The 16731-nt window shown below is 38.5% G+C and overlaps 1 protein-coding gene across 5 annotated transcripts in view; it reads left to right on the top strand.

The window, feature by feature from the left end:
* Positions 1 to 1550: 1550 nt before the first annotated feature.
* slc7a14a (solute carrier family 7 member 14a) overlaps positions 1551 to 16731 on the top strand; it is a 37172-nt gene continuing 21991 nt past the window's right edge. Inside the window, exons 1-3 of one of the 5 annotated variants that reach the window (XM_055005911.1) lie at positions 1551 to 1721; positions 1863 to 1961; positions 2675 to 2793. The gene's annotated coding sequence lies outside the window, so the exon portion shown is untranslated. The other 4 variants (XM_035949040.2, XM_035949035.2, XM_023271845.3 and 1 more) reach the window with 4 other exon arrangements.

Here is a 16731-nt window from a genome sequence, read left to right as displayed (position 1 = left end):
ATTTCCCAACATAAGTACAAGCTACAATTCTTCTAGTCATGCCATTGATAATGTAGCAGCTAACTGTTTTAATCACAGCCTGACTGAAATTGTAGTTTTTGGAGAGCAAAAAATGATCTTTCTGTACTGTACGTTAGAGTGATACTGAAAAGTAAAAAGATGGGGTGACTGTGAAATAACTTTCCAGCAACTTATTACACAAGTTATTTAGCAGCTTACTGTGAGGACACCGCCTTACTCTGCACCACTGTATCCTTAGCTGTGATGCATTCTCTACTACATGTGCTGCAGACAATACTGTGAATGTATGAGATGACACCATTTACAGCAACTATGTTTTTCGGCATTATGTTCTCTACAAACAGACTTGATATTGGAGTTTATTTTGACAATAGTAGCATACAGATGAGGGATTAACCAATATGAGTTTTTTTGTTTCTTTATTTTTAGGGCCGATACTGATGCCGATTATTGTGGATCAAGAAAGACCCAATGCCCGATATTTGGAACTGATATACATTAAATGCAATATTTTGACAGCATGTGATAGCAGAGAACCTGTCATACATAATGTTGCTACTTTATTATTAAGGGTGGTTATACCTGAATTTGTAAAACATAAGTATTAGTGATTAAATTAGGACATTTTCCTCTGTTTATGTGGGATCCGCTGAGGTTGATCAGTTTGTCCTGTAGCTACGTCTGCTGTTCTTATAGATTTTGTTGGTCCTTCTCTGTTCTGTCACTTTTATTGTCCACTAAAGCATTATTAGTTATTGCTTTCCAGACTCTGTTTCAGGGTAATCTCTGGCTGCCTTCTAATTTAGCCGCTAGCTGTTAGCTTAGCTTGAGAGCACAGAGTGACGACAGACAGGGAGAGGTGGCTGCATCAGACCTGAAGTAGCACATTTACTTTATCAGTAATTGGTCAATAAAAATAAAAATAATCGGAAAATTACCGAATATCGACCTCGGAAATTGGCTAGGCTGATAATCGGTCTATTCCTAATACAGACTTGTAGTTTTGAATTCACTTTTCAAGAAGAATAATACAAATTTTCTATTAGGCTGTTGTGTGTTTGCAGCAAACATTGAATTTAAAGGTGAGGATGTTTCCTTCTGCATTTTTGTTCAGCTTAGGTACATTTTTAATCAAAATAGTTGACATTTACTTGGCGCAACCACAACACTTGTATTCTTTGACTGCATTACAGGAATAAAAAGGCTATTTTTAATGTATGAACCTATGTAAATCAAGCATTGACTGTTTTGCTCAAAGTGGCACATTCATTTATGGCACAAAAATAACTTTTCCTATTTTTTTATGCAATAGCAAGTATATTAGTTGCGCCATAAGGATCATAATAATAAAATGAATGATTTGGCTATTGTGGCCATATTGTGGGTGCTAATCCTCGTGTCACCGTTGGATCAAGGTAAATCACGGGGGGGAGGTGTCTGTGGAACAGCGAGGTCCGGTCATCTCGGTGGCCGGTTCAGGAAACAAACCGGATGAATAATCCACCGTGTCGGCGGTCACATGTCGTGCAGCGGGCTCCTGAATGATTTAAAGCTTTTTACATCATCAGCCTCACCCTCCCTCCCTCCCTCCTGCTCCGTCTCCCCGCTGATGCACCGCGCAGCCCGGAGATGCTGCTGCTGATGCTGGCGACCGACTGCAGCATCCGACATGGGCATCCTTTAATCCGGCCGTGTGCACAGTGAGTCCTTCACCTCCACTTTTTCTCTCTCTCTCGCTTCCTCCTGTCGTTATCTTAAACTTCAACCACCCTTTCTCAATCATGTGCCACCTCCCTCCTCTCCCTACTCCTCCCCGTTTATTGTTGTCTTCCTTTGTGCAGCTCTTTTTTCCACATTAGCGATGGCGCATAACGCAGCGGATACCGTGCGTCCTCGTAAAGGTGATGCTTGGTGATGTCGGGGGAACGCTCTCTCTTTCTGTATGTATAGCCGCACCTCATTTGAACGTGCTTATTAATTGCGTGAGAAAGAGGAGAAAGGGGGAAGATTAGAGTTTTAGGGCGGCTTCTCCCACTGGACTAGAGCTGCAGCAGGCTTGGAGGGTCGAGAGGAAGCAGTAGACAACAGGAAAGAGAGAAGGGACCCAACTGAAAGAGGGTGGGACGTGTAATTAAGGTTTTTAAAAGCAGGTGAGAGCATGCAGTTATTGTTTATGTGGATGGTTAGTTGTGTCAGAGGAAGAAAGATGCCATGATGTAGGAGTCAGTGTCTTTGTGCATGGGACAGAAGAGGGAAAAGAAAGGTTTTATTTACCATGCTGTGACAGAATAGAGTTCATTTATTGTAGTAAGGCTTCATGATGCTTTCAAGGACTACATCATTTTTAAGATATTTTGTCAGGAGCCAAATTTATGTGGAAAAAGATGATTTATTACAGCCTGTCTACCTATTTGTTGTGGCAAAAATATCTATCTATCTATCTTTGAGGCAACATACTGTGCCATTGGATGCACGCATTTGTGTCTATGCGAGGACAAGAGCACTCAGACATTGAAAGCCTCAAGCTCTGGATCTGGGCTAATCCCTAATGACATGGCCAGATCTCACTTTCTCTCTCTCCCTCTGCCTCTCGCTCTCTCTTTTTTTTTTCATTTGCCATAAGGTCTTCTCTCTCTTCTCTTCCCCCCCACAGTCTTAATTCTTTCCCATACTCACTTGCGATGATGTGCTGTCCGTGGTGCTGAAAAACAGTCATTCAGCAGATGGCTTGCTAATACTCTGAGGCTTGATGGCCCTGTCAACGCTCAACAGGTGCTTGTTACTTACCACAAGAGACGGCTGCACGGGAAATAAAGGAGGTTTGATTTTAGTTGTAATTTGGCCCCTTTTTTTTGAATGGATGCTGTGTTTGCATGCTGGAGCTGTGGGGTTTTGTAGTTTGAAAATGGTGTGTTCAGGATACGAAAGCGATTCATTTATGGAGTGGAGTTGCAAAATTGAAAGGAGTGATAGTGTTTAAAGCACACAAGCAAGAAACTGATACCAAAATTACAAAATAAGAGCATGTTTGCATGTGGCATGTGTAGAATAACACTGAATATTCAGAAAAAACTTTGGGAAAGTCATTGCATGATCCAATGGGAAACTATATGAACATTAATGCTTTATTTAGATCCTACAACACACAAAAGAAGATCAAGTTTCATCCTAATATAGTTTCAGTAGTCAGAGATTCCTAGAATTTGATGTTACACCAAACGGGAAACGGAGAAATGCGACAATGTAGATGGTGACGGAGTTGGTAAAAACAACAACAATAAGAAGGAGAACCAGAAGATTATATAACTGACCAATTTAGCAACTGCAGTTTGTCTCCCTGCATATCCCTCATGCACTCTCACACAGCCCTCAAGACATGCAGGTCTCACATTAGAGGACAGAGTCACATGTAGGGCCACACTACTGGAGAAGCCTGAAGTTCAGTCGCTTCGTGCTCGAGGGCACTTCAGCAGCCACCAGTGGTCATGACTGGTGTGTCTGGTCACTATATCTGGAAGGTTTATTGGTTTCTTTCTTTTGCACTGGCTGAATATTGTCACGTTGAGGATATTTATTGCTGTTTTTGTGTGTAATTTCAGTATCTATTTGATTGCAATAGAAGAAGATGACGGTAAGTTAGAGATGGAGGTTCCTAAATGAGTTTGAAATGAAGGAAGGCTTAAATTAAAGGTGCATACCTGAAGAAAACAATATGTACCATTAAGTTTTACTTTAATATTACCCAACACACATACAAGCTAAAAGTTGCTGCTAGTTTCACTGTCATTCTGCTATAGGAGGAAAAAAGTGCTCTGGCTTGTTTGTATTTCTTTAAACCAATCACCGTCACCTTGGGCGGGGCTAAGTGAAGCATGCAGCTGTGGTGTTCCCTCAAAAAGTGACAGGTGGAGTTGTTGTGGTGGAACATTTGCATGTAGGGAGACAAACACTGTCAATTAAATGCATAACCCACCAAAATATCCTAGCAGAGTTGCTTTACTGAAAGATCCAAATTATCGCCACAACTTTCAGTTTCAGATTTACTGTCAGCGTGGAAGGTTGCTGCCTGGAGATTGGTGGTGTTGTTTCCCGAGGCGAACCCTTCAGTGAGTTAGACTAGCATCACCCCAGCTGATAATGCAGCAGCTAACTGTTTCAGTTAGATCCCCTACCAAACCTGGATTTTTGGGATCGGTAATAATTTCAGGGGAAAAAAGTCATGAAATCAGTTTATTGTATGTTTGGTTTTTTTAGAGAGAATATGTATGTGTGTTAGAGTTCAGTTGAAAATGGAAAAGGTTGTTGATAATTAACTTTCCCGCAGTGTATTTAGTTAACTTACAGTGAAGACACCTTTTTACTCTGCATTTTCTGCTAAGCTGTGATGCGTACTCTGCTACATGTGCTGCATGTAGCAGAGTATGGGGTCAGCGCTACTCTGCTGGACAAACTATGAACAACTGGAAGGCACAAGGTTGGAAAAGCTGGAAAACATTTCTATAGTATGCCAAACTATCTTCTTTTGCATTATCTTCTGTAATAGTTTTGACTTCGGTACTTACCGGACAACATATACACTGATGCAGATATATTTGACAGAATAGAATAGAATAGAATAGAATTTTATTGCCATTCACATGTGTACATTACAGTACAGATACGTTAGAATTCCTGTGCCTTTCTTAAAGTAAGCTTTGTAAAAAAAAATGTTTAAAAAAGGTAAAGAATATAGGTAGAAGCAGCAGAAAATCGAAGCTATGTACAAATATACAATATAGGAAGGAAATAAATACACACTCAATAAAAATATGGAAATAAAAAATACCCTGAGTAGGTATTGCACATATTATTCAGTGTACAGAAGTTATATTGCACATGTTGATTTGTAAACATAGGTGAAATGATCGAGTCATATTGCACATGGATTAATACACTGTTGTACAAAAAAAAGTGACTTAGCAAATCATCAGCCAGGCTTTAGTTTCAGTTTTAGCACAACTTTAATGATTTGATACGTACTATTCAAGTACTCGTATGTGCAGTTTAAATCTCTAAATATTACATACATTACTTTGCAATATAACATTTGCTGAAAAGTGGCCAATTTGGCAACAAGTAGGAATCATTTAATATTAATAAATACTGCCATGTAGGTGGTCCAAAAATATCCCAACTAACCTAGTAAAATCTGTTTTGCAGCAATATTTGTCTCAAGTTTTCTAACATGAGCTACAGTGAGCCACTATAAGCTGGCTGATTATATTAAATAAAGCTTCAGCAATTAAACCCCAGAGTTTAGGGGCATTTTAAATAATGTATGTGCTATTTTGAATTTCAGATATCAAATAGTCTCGCTTTTAGTCAAGAGAAAGCGAACTGCAGGGGGTTATGAAATACCACTGGCTTCTCATTCATTTTTATCAGGGATAACGAGCACCGACAGAATGGTTGTGTGTCGGTAATGGATACAAGACAGACACTGGAGAGAACTGATGTTCCTTTGAAAGATCTTTATGGAATACTTACGCACAGGAAGATGTCGAATTAGCGATGTCATTGCGGAAGTCTCAGTGAAATACAGGTGTGATTCATGCAGCAGAAACACAGAAACATAAGCTCCTGTATTTCTGAATGGCTGCTTGTCCCCCACCACCACCCTTCCTCCATCAGATGCAGCTCAGCACTGACGTCAGTGAACTTGCCTGCGCATAAAGGCTAATATAATCACAACCTCACAGACACACAAACACACACAAAGTCCTGTTCTTTTGTCTCCGTTAACAGCATGGACACACATACACACCTCAGCGTCAACAGGCGCGAAAGAGACAGGAAAAAAAGACGGAGAGACAAAAGAAATGAGACCAGAGGGCCTTTGTGTTGGAGGCCATGATCATTATCATCACAATGTAATCTGATCTCTGTTCAAAATGTGTGGCTGCTGTTGCTTTCCTACAGGTACATCTGCAGATTTGCATAAAATTCCCCTTTTCTGTCCTTTTTTTTCTTATTTCAACACTTGTGGTTTGGAGCATTTTCTAAAAAGTCACGCACCAATTTTCACTTTATTATACTGAGAGAGGAGCGAAAAGCTGTTATGTCTAAGTCACGAAAAATCTATTCCTGAAGAGCAGCTGATTATTAGAGATGGTAGGATAATGCCTGTAATTTGTTCATACTCTTGCCCTCTATACATGTAAAAGTCTACACACGTTGATTTATTTGCCACTTTGAATACCAACAATCAGCTGTTCCTTTTGTGGGTTTGCCTTAGTTTACAAAAATCACAGGCTCCGATCATTTTCGAAACCATCGAAAGAGCAAACCGAGGCGTTCTGGTGCATCGACAGTCTATCATTTTGCAGATGTACAAAAGTAGTTCCAATCTGTGCAATTGGTTGTGAGGAAATGATTGCACGTCTCTGAGACTCTGTCCCAGCTATCCCCTATAATAGCTCAATTTCCCCTTGTTTCAATGTTGCCCTCAGTTACAAGAGTAAACTAAACGGGTATTTGCCTCTTTGCATCCTGTAGAAAAATGTAGCAGCACACAGGAGTGAAAAAGAACTTTAATATAGTAATTAGGAAACAATATTAGCACAAAGGTACCAAATATGTGCTTTTCGGCATGAGGTATACATTTAGTGAAGACTGCAGTAAACAGTTTGTATGCAAGTTAAAGCAAGGCCAGTGTTATACTTTCTGTGTACCTGAGTACTCAGAGAATTTGGGAGGATCTGAGTGACATAAATTTCGTCCACAAGAGTCCAGATGCAGACATCCGTGCAGCCAAGTCTTTGTGTTTCTCCAGTGACTATGCTACAGGATGCTGCTTGGTAATGGTTTGCATGCGTGAGATTCGTAGATGCCACCCTACTGCACATGTATGGAATATTTCCTCCATGCATACTCCAAGCAGGCTAGAAAGTAGTCATAGTAGTAGTAGTAACACTAACTATGCATCCATGCTGCTCGTAAACGTCCTTCAACATGACAGAAAAGCCTAAAACCATACTGGTATTCTTTCTTTCTTTCTTTCTTTCTTTTGGTGATGTAGTGGCTTGTCATTATTTAAAATCTCATTTCTACCTGCTGCACTTTCACTGAGACAAAATGGATTTGTCTGGCTTACGTTCCACTTTCCTGCTTTTAAAATCAACAGATCCCTCTTCAAGTCTCGTATTACTTACTCTAAAACTGTCACCATGAGAAAGAAGACAGAGAACACAGTTATAAATATCAGATTGCTGGTATGATGTTCTCCGATTTCACAAAACAGGGCTGATACACTGTAAAATGTCAAAGGATATTAGTCAAACCAACTCATCTTTTTTTAGTTTATCTAATGCAAATACAAGTTTTGCTCATTTCTAATTACCTCAGGTTATAATGTAGAATTTCTCTTTTCAGACTACTTCAGAACTGCTCTTACAACTTGTGGCATTGTGACTTAAAATGATGAGTTGAATGAATGAACAGGTGAGAGTTTGTTCAACTCATCAAAGATAGTTAAAACTCCACAGAGACTGTTGGGTTTTTTGTAGTTTGACAAAAGAGACATGGTGGAAACTTTCTGACTGTCTTTTTTAAATAAAGTCATGCTTGTTTCTATTCATAATAATCAGAACAAATCTAACCATGACAAAGGTTAGTACTGAATACGTTCCCTAAATCTGCCATCTTAAAATTTATCTCGCTATAATTAGCAGTGGCCTGACAGACTGTCTTTTTGTGGACTCTCAAAAATGGCTTAAAAAACTGAGCTTGTACATTTTGAATGTTAAATAGAGGGGAGCCTTCATAAATTAATTATCTGTCTGTAACCATTTTGTTTGTGACTGGTCGATTCAACTTAATATCTTAAGTTTATTGAACTTGTTTTCTCAAGGTTCAGTTAATTTAACTCAGCTAATTGTGTACTTTTACAAGTCACACAATGACTTTGAAGTAATTAATAAAATAAAGTACAGTTAACTCACACGCTTAAGGGCGCAGTGGAACTTATGTTTCTAAGCTGAATAGACTTAAATTGTTTTACAGTGCAGAGACTGCTCATCATACGTTTATTACTGTAAAATGAAGGTATCTGATTAAAAAAAAGGGTGGGGGGGTGCCTCTCTATTTAGTGCCATAAAAACTGATTTTGATGAATAAAAGCGCCAACCATTATGGAGTAACAACCTGCAAAACATGTCTGCACAAAAACTCCATTTATAACACCAACTAGTGTATTGAGACAAGTGGAAATGATGAACCAGATGACCAGTGACTCCTCTACAGTATCTTTCACACCCTAGGAAAGAGAAAAAAACAAGCAAAAACTCTTGATCTGACAGTTTATGCCAACGTGGTTCACCTAATGATGACCTTAAAAGTCAAAGTTGTTTGGTCAACAGCAAGATTTTTGGTCAAACGCTGGAGTTCAGGGAGTTTATCCATTCAGTTGCCATGGTAAAACGGTCCGCAATCAGAGGAGAGGCAGAGAAAAAGAAAAACAGAAACAACAGCAGTCGGAGAGTGAAGAGGAGGGAATACACTTGAGAAAAGGGTGAAGGTGGAATCGATGAAATATAAAGCACCATAAACTAGCGGAGGGTTGTTTGAACACACCGAGCAGTGCACCCAACAGGGACACCACTTAGCTGCTCAAAAGTAGTATAAGATGACAATTCGTTGCAGCATTAGAGAAGGAGTGGAGTGGATGGATAATTTGAAACCGCAGAAATGGGGAGGTTAGAGAGTGTGATGGTAAAGAGCTGCATTGTCGGCGTATAAAAAGCTTTCTCAGATTCAACAGAAGGACAGTATTGCCTGCAGCAGTGATGGGGATTAGCAAATTGGATATATAGTGACAATACTGGTTGGGAAATGTATTCTGGCTGCCACTGGGAATATTTCCTCTTCCATTATCTCTGAGTGTTGCTAATATATCATGGTGTTGGAGTTCCTTGTCGAGGAATTAGTCAACCGGATCCGCCTGAAGTCTGCCACCTCGATTAATGAGCCGGTATAGGGCCAAGTTTCAAGTCTTGTCTCAGACCAAACGTCTCCAACTGAGGTTTGCAAGTCGCCATCGAGTTCAGCCCCGGAGTGTGTGAGAGGAGACCCTGCTGTTCCTTTAGAGCTTAAGGCCACATCGAGAAGGATGTCATAGATATGGCTGGTTAAGCACACAGCCAAAGGGAGTGACATTGTTGTTTTTATTTATCTTGCAGTCTGGAGCCAGATCCAGTTTTGCTTTAAGCTTCAGGCCTCCACTGTGCTGCATTAAAGGGAAGATAGATGAGGAGGCTGCAGCCCAAACTGTGAGTGCAGCAGGCTGGCTGACAGCTCAGTCATGCAGAGCAATTGGTCAGAACGCTGGGACTAGTTGGCAGCAGATTCAACGCTGCAAACTCCTGACAGATAGGCGTGATGCGCTTTAAATGGACTGACGACTGCAATATTTCTTCTTTCTGCTTGCTCAGTTCACACACAACAGTACAAATCAAGACTACACATCAGTATGTTTGAGGTTAATAGTCACAACCTGTAGGGAATATGATAAAATCGAAATATAGCCAATTAGTCAGTAAACTGTTCTGACAGCCAACTAACTGAAGCAAAGGGACTTCCCTGTTTGCATTTATTTTAGTCTATTGGCAGTTCCAGTACACCAAACGGATGAAAGTTGCAGTAAATTGGATAGTATGAAGTCAGTCATTTTTTTTATTCATCAAATTTGAAAGCTGCCCACTTTCAACTTGGACCCAATCCTCAAATGTTTTTCCTAATCCCAATAAACCAGTATCATACTGGCACGCTTGTTATTTACACTGTGTGGCGACTGCATCTCATGTTCCAAGGCCACTAGGGTTGTCGTAAATCAAACTTGTGCAATATTTAATAAAATCCAACGTTCTTGTGAATAAATCAGTGTATTTGCAAGAAAAAAAACAAGCAAGATGGCAAATGAGAATATATTTTTAGTTTATCTTATCTTATTTCAAGATGTACCATGCTAGGTGGTTCTTAGTGACTTAGTGTTATACTTTCATTTACACACAATACAATATGGTTTTAAACTAAATTATCCAAAATTCTACAGCACCTTACAGCACTATTTCCTGTCTTGAATTCAACATAAAGTTTGCCTATGTTTTACTGCTAAAATAAAATATAGCAACAAATATAACATATTCTGTACATTGTTAACTTATCATACACTTCAAAATATAGATGAGCTGTTGTAATAGCTTCTATGTCATAACATATATAGCTATAAAAGCACTCAGAGAGCGCAGTACTCAGCCAAGGCTGCTCAGTTGTATCATTTCTTCCAGCTGAAATCTTTAAAAAATTTGTGGATCCAGACTATAAGCCGCATCATTGCCAAAATCTAAACAATTGGTCCTTGTGTCATTTCTGACCTTCCCTGAAAATTTCATTCAAACCCGTTAATTCATTTTTGAGTAATGTTGCTAACAGACAAGAAGACAGACAAACCAACACCGATCGTCACATAACTTCGCCTCCTTGGTGGAGTAATAAGAGTATGATTCACAAGTTTGATCACAACACTATATTGATCCTATGAGCAATAATATGACATTTGCCACCAGTTTCACAGATAAATTTGTACAATTTACATTCAATTCAATTTAGGGCAATATACACTAAATTACTTTGAAATAAACTCACAAAAAGCAACAAAAACATTATCGGACCATTTTATTTTGGAACTCTTATTTACATGAATGAAAAACAACAATTTTTCATTAATAACAAGAAATAATAGACCTGTTGTTAACTATATATTGGCACATTTAATTGTAAATGTGTTAACACTTAAAAGTTAATGTAAGGATATTTAATATAGATTGAAGTTTTCACTTTATATAAACTATATTTGATTGTTGATCATTGGATCTATTTATCAATCCAAATAGATGCCTCATTACAAATCTAATAGATAAAAAAAATTAATAGCATAAACAATCCTTAAATACAGCCACTGAGGGCACTGAAGGAAAACTGATGAAAGTTATACAAACCATCATTTTCTCATTTATTCCTTTACAATACATTGGTTTACTTTTGGATGGATGGCTGCGTCGTTGTACCGAATAGTTGTTTCCTCTGCAAGGTGAAGTGAAATTTTTGTATGCCTTTATGTATGAAATTAAGAGTGGATGTGGAGTCACAGATTAGCAGAAAATTAAATTAGTGTGTTTCAGTCCAGCAAACATGACTGGATTAGGGCCTAAATTGGCCGGCAGGGATTAACTCTCTAAGGGCCCCAGCACATCTGAATCCTGGTGTGTTTAATTTACCACTTTGCATGATGACATTTACTGATTTTCACAGGTTTTTAAGCTATTTGCAATAGTACTTACAAAGAGAGAGTAAATATTGACCAGGATTCTCTGTAAAATACCCTATCTGTCTGCTTTTTATGGGGCGTCAATAATACTACATCATCCAGAGGAGCATAGAGTGGGTGTTACCGAATCACTGTAATCACTGTTTTCTTCTTTCCTTTTGCACATGAAGTAGGCACACAAAGTCCACGGTGCACAGACTGCTGGTCGATTAAGCCCTGCAGATAGATGGTTTTACATTAGTAAATAAAACAAAGAATCTGTCATATTCTTGAGCCAGTCGGGCAGTCTGCTCAGTGAAACTGATAGGACTATGAAAGTTCTTATGTTAAAAAAAAAAAAACAACAAAAAAAAAACAGTCTCTTGACAATTTTAGACAGACAGGGATAGCTGAAGTGTGACTGATGAATCAGACAATGAAATCAACCTGGCAGGCAGCGATCTCTCTTTTGTGTCAGATTCATTAGGCCTGTCAGATAGGGATGCTGCATCCAGTCAGCCAAAGCTTCGAATCAGCCAGACTGTCACCAAAGTCGGTCGAGCGGAGGAAAATGAATTCAGAACTGCACATTTCCACTTCATAACCAGCCTATTAGTGCTGATATTTGCTGGACCCAATGACTGGATCTTGTGTGATATTTGCCTCTGGAAGACATGTAGTGAAAAATAAAGCTGGTTTCATGCAGGACCAGACTACCTGTTGCAATAATGCCTACCTAAATAAAATTAGCTGTGATTAACTGAGCGTGGATATACTATTAGTCATAGTGATTGATAGTAATGCATTATTATGCTCTAGAGATTCGAGTGTAGACTGTGAGAGCTTCTTAGCTCTGCTGCATAACACTCCATTAATCTTAACACTGAGGCATACACACATGCATTATGCAAAATAATATTCTTTCTTTCACACAAGCTCTACATGTCCGTCATTTTTCCCTTAAAAACAGCAGTGACTGATAAGTAGTGGTGGGACTGAGTGGAAAAAGAGGAAGTCACAAAAATGAGACAAATTTCCCTGACTCAGGTATCCAAGCGACATCTACTTCCTGTTCTGTCTGCAGGCAGCGAAAAACGGGGCCAGGGCCGCCTGCCAGGTCTAGTATTTGCAGAGGCCAGGGCCATGCAGCGCAGGCCGGTTGCCAGGTTGGTTTCCGAGTGAATCAGAGGAGCTCTCAACTTTATTAAGTAAATGCAGCTCTTACTGTAAAGGCAATGAGAGCTCAATCAGGTTATTCATCCAGTAATTCAGACTGAGGCAGTGGCGGACGCAGAGACGCTTTAGTCACAGCTGATTAGACACAAGGATGGATGTTCTGACAGCTCTCTTATCCAGGCAGGGAACACTAAGATGCAAGAGGTGGTTATGATGACGGGGATTCAACTATTGATCTTTGAACGGCAGCACTCCGGCTGAGCAGATAATGGCTGTTTGTTTAGAGATTTAATATTAGAGAAAGGTCTTGTTCTAAATTCTATTACAGGGTTTCTTTGAAGTCGACAGCAGTGTATCGCTCACACAATGGGAGCTGACAGCAGTTTTTCAACTCTATCTGCTGTTTTGTTTGCATATGCATGTATATTTCCAGTGGATCCTTCTCTTACAATGCAATGGGAGAAGCAAGAGGAGCGACTGCATGGCGAGATGTTTAAATGAATATAAAATTTACTGCCAACACCCACGCTCTGTTAAATTATTTAGTAGCTAACGTCGCCACCGGCACTTTAATTTCTGCTCTGCATAAAGATTCAGAAGAACAGCGCTTATGTGTCTGTTTTCTGAGGGTCAGGAAATAATAATAACGCATTTTATTTGTTGTGGATATAAAATGAGTACATTGCAATTAAGCTTTAATAGGTATGCTAATGTAAACAAATGTGTTTTAAGCTGTTATTTGAACTGAGCCTAGAGATGTGTAGCTACTGAGTTCCAGAGTCTTGGTGCAGAGCAGATGAAGGCTCCTGGCAGTCGTGTTGCTGAGTCTAAAAGTTGGACCAGACAGCAGAGAACAATTTGGATGAGGTGTATATGGATGGAGAGAATCTGAAATGTTATGGAGGAGCCAGCTTATAAAGAGTGTTCTGGAAAAACTGCTGACTCTCCTGGCCTTATAAAACCAAACACTGACAGGTTGCTTCATAATTGTCTACTGCAATAAAGAGAAAGGAAGAATTTATCTCCAGCACCACTCCCAAAGGTTAAGAATACACTGAAAATAAAAGTATAAAAACTAATAATTTTATGCCACCTTTCTTCTTTTTTTTAATCTTACAGATTTTTCCAAATTTTTGAAATACACAAAAAAATCAATATAACTACAAAAACTGACTGAATTTGCGTTTCTAGTGCAAAATAACACTAAAAACATGCAGCTGTGAATAACCTTAAAATTTCCATTTTTTTAAAGACAGTGCATTATTTTCATATGAAAAAAAATTCACAAATTTATTGTAATATCACAAATATTAAAAATAGATGACTGTTAAATTCAGGGTTAATATTGTATATACATTTCTAAAGTTAGCAATTGGTGCAGTTAACAGAAAAGAAGTATTGGGCCTATAGATTTGTTTGTTAAATAATGACAGATATGTTGCATAATTATTTATTAGTGTCTTAAAAATATCTATTTTCAATTAATGCTAGAAATTAGTGTTATTGTTATGTTATTATTGACCATAGTAATAATAATAATAATAATAATGATAATAATAATAGATGTCCTACTGCAATAAGGAGAAAGGCTGGATTTATTTCCAGCAACACTCCTAATAATAATAAATAAATAAACAAAACTGTATTTTTGTGACATGATTATTTTCCATTATTTTACAACTTCAAAAAAAAAAAAAAAGGCTCCCCAGCTGCATTATTACCTTTTATTTTTCTGACAGTGAACAAAAATTCTTTTTCTCTTGGCAAGTTTGCCTGCTTTAAAAAATATTACCCATTGAAGTCTTCCTGAACATTGAAAATCTAAATTAGCATTTCGTTCACTGACAAAGGAGCTTCTTCAGACTGTATTGTACTGTGTTTGTACGTGGTGGAGCTGAATGAGGGGGAGTTAGGAGGAGTGTGATGTGGTCCATGGACTTAGTGATGAATCTAGCAGCAGAGTTTTGAATAATTTTGAGCCGATGGACAAGTTTATTGGAAATATCTGGCAGAATGGTAATGCGGTAATCAATCATCATCAGTCAGTTGGGACCAAAGCTTGAATAAGGAATTAATGCTGTGTTTAGAGAGAAACAGGCGAAGTCTGGAAATATTGCGTTGGTGAAAGTCGGTAGTAAGTGAGATATTATTAATGTGGGGGCTGAAGGGAAAGTAAACTATCCAGTATGAGTGTCAGACTTTTGTTTTGAAAATGTGGACCAGGCAGTCATTAGTGAGTATAGTTAAGAGGTGAGTGTGGTGCTGCTGGCAGATGTTTTCCACTGGAGATGAACCACTTGCCTCTACATAAGCTACATTGTGTGTAACACAGTGGATTACCAGTGCTAAGATGTTTTGCTTTTCTCTGGCAAGCATTTAGTTATACTGATCAATGTGCATCAATTTCAGGCCATGGAAGTCAGAGCTGCAACAGCTAGTAGACTGATCAATTAGCTGTCAACGGTTAAATCAATTCTCAACTGTTTTGACCATTGATTAAGCAATTTATGTAATTTTTCTAAGAAAAAAAAAGCCAAATTCTTCAATTCCCAGCTTCCAAAATATGAATATTTTTTGGTTTCTTTGTTCCTTTATGATAGTAAATTGAACATTTTTGATTAGACAAAACAATCCATTAAGCCCGTCATATTAAGCTTGGGGAGACGCCATTTTTTGACTGTTTGTAGGTCAAACAACTAATAGGTTAACTGAGAAAATGTTTGAGAGATTAATCAACAGTGAAAATAATGGTCACCACTAAAGTGAAAGTTTATTTTTTTCTTGTAAAAAAAAAGATAAAGTCAAGTTTAAAAGCATTATTTACAGGGTTTTTTTGTAACTTGTCTAGTTTTCCAACAGTGTTAATTAAAGAGCTATATATAAAGTTTTTATTATATTTGAATGTTATTATTATTTTGGTCATTGAGAAGATGATTGTCACTCTGTGAGCACATGACGTATGAAGATCAACGTTAGCTTTGCTTCACTTAGCTTTGCAATCAAGACTGGAAACAATCGGCTATTGAAAAATGCACTTTGAATCATGACTACAATGGAACAAAAAAAAAAATACATGCACTCTACCTTCTGCTTAGCAATCCCACAATGCAATGTGCCTCTTTTTACAGATGCAGTGATGACTCACAAATCACTAAGGAGGAAACTATTGGTTATCCATTATGCAGGGCGTAGTGACTAAGGGTTCAAGGGGTGACTTTGGACACGGCTTGGTCTCTTTGCTAAGCTATGCTAATTGCCTCTTGGTGTCACGCTGCTATTGATGCACTCATCTGTCAGCTAAAAAGCAAAGAAGCGTATTTCTTAAAATGTATAAGTATCAATAAAAATATGTCTGCATCAGGTTCTGCAATACGAAACTCGGGGAAAAAACATACCATCTAGCTGATACTTTGTCAACTTTTTGTCTGCATTTTACCCGTGCTGTCTGACTAACCTTTATCCCAGGGAGTAGTCGTAAGCTGCAGTGAGTTCTCCAGCTCAGAGCAGATGGAACACCTGCTGCCACGGTGCTTTGTGCATCTCTGTTTTGTTGATCTATGACTGTTCAAATAGCTCGCACTCAACACGGGGCAGGTGCTGGTCACTGTCAATGAAACTAGCCAGAGAATAATGTAACAGATGTTATGAAAAACAAGCTGCATGCATGATTTGATCGGAGATATGGAATGATGAACAGGTGTGTGTTTGTGTAGCACTTATCGTAATACAGATCCCAGAAACACAACGTCAAACGGAGCGTATTTCATTCCAAACTGTCATCTGCTTTTTAAAAGTTTTGATTAATGCGATTGGATTCGTGTATAGGTGTCAGTGTCTCGGATTAAAGCCTTTAAAGTCTGTCTGGCCATTTCACACACTCTCCGTCTTACACACACTTATCGACAAAGCGAACTTGATGATCAAAGACTGGTGCTCTAATGGAAAACAGATTTGCTGTTTTTCAGTCTGCTCATCCTCCTCGTCCTTTCTTCCTAATCTCTTTGTCTTTTTCTGTCTTCACACACACACTCATGCTCTAGTCATAGGTGAAAGTGTTAAACAGTCCTGCTTTGTGTGTGTGTGTGTGTGTGTGTGTGTGTGTGCTTGAGTTTTAAATTATACATCACGACATCTGCAATTGTTTCTTTTTCCATCTTGTTGGAGATCACTGCTGTGCAAAAAGTTAATCATAG

This window comes from Amphiprion ocellaris, chromosome 20 (genome assembly GCF_022539595.1).
Source record: "Amphiprion ocellaris isolate individual 3 ecotype Okinawa chromosome 20, ASM2253959v1, whole genome shotgun sequence".
In the NCBI taxonomy this organism is placed as follows: domain Eukaryota; kingdom Metazoa; phylum Chordata; class Actinopteri; family Pomacentridae; genus Amphiprion; species Amphiprion ocellaris.
Note: the sequence above shows the minus strand (reverse complement) of the source record. Positions and strands in the feature narration are given on the sequence as shown.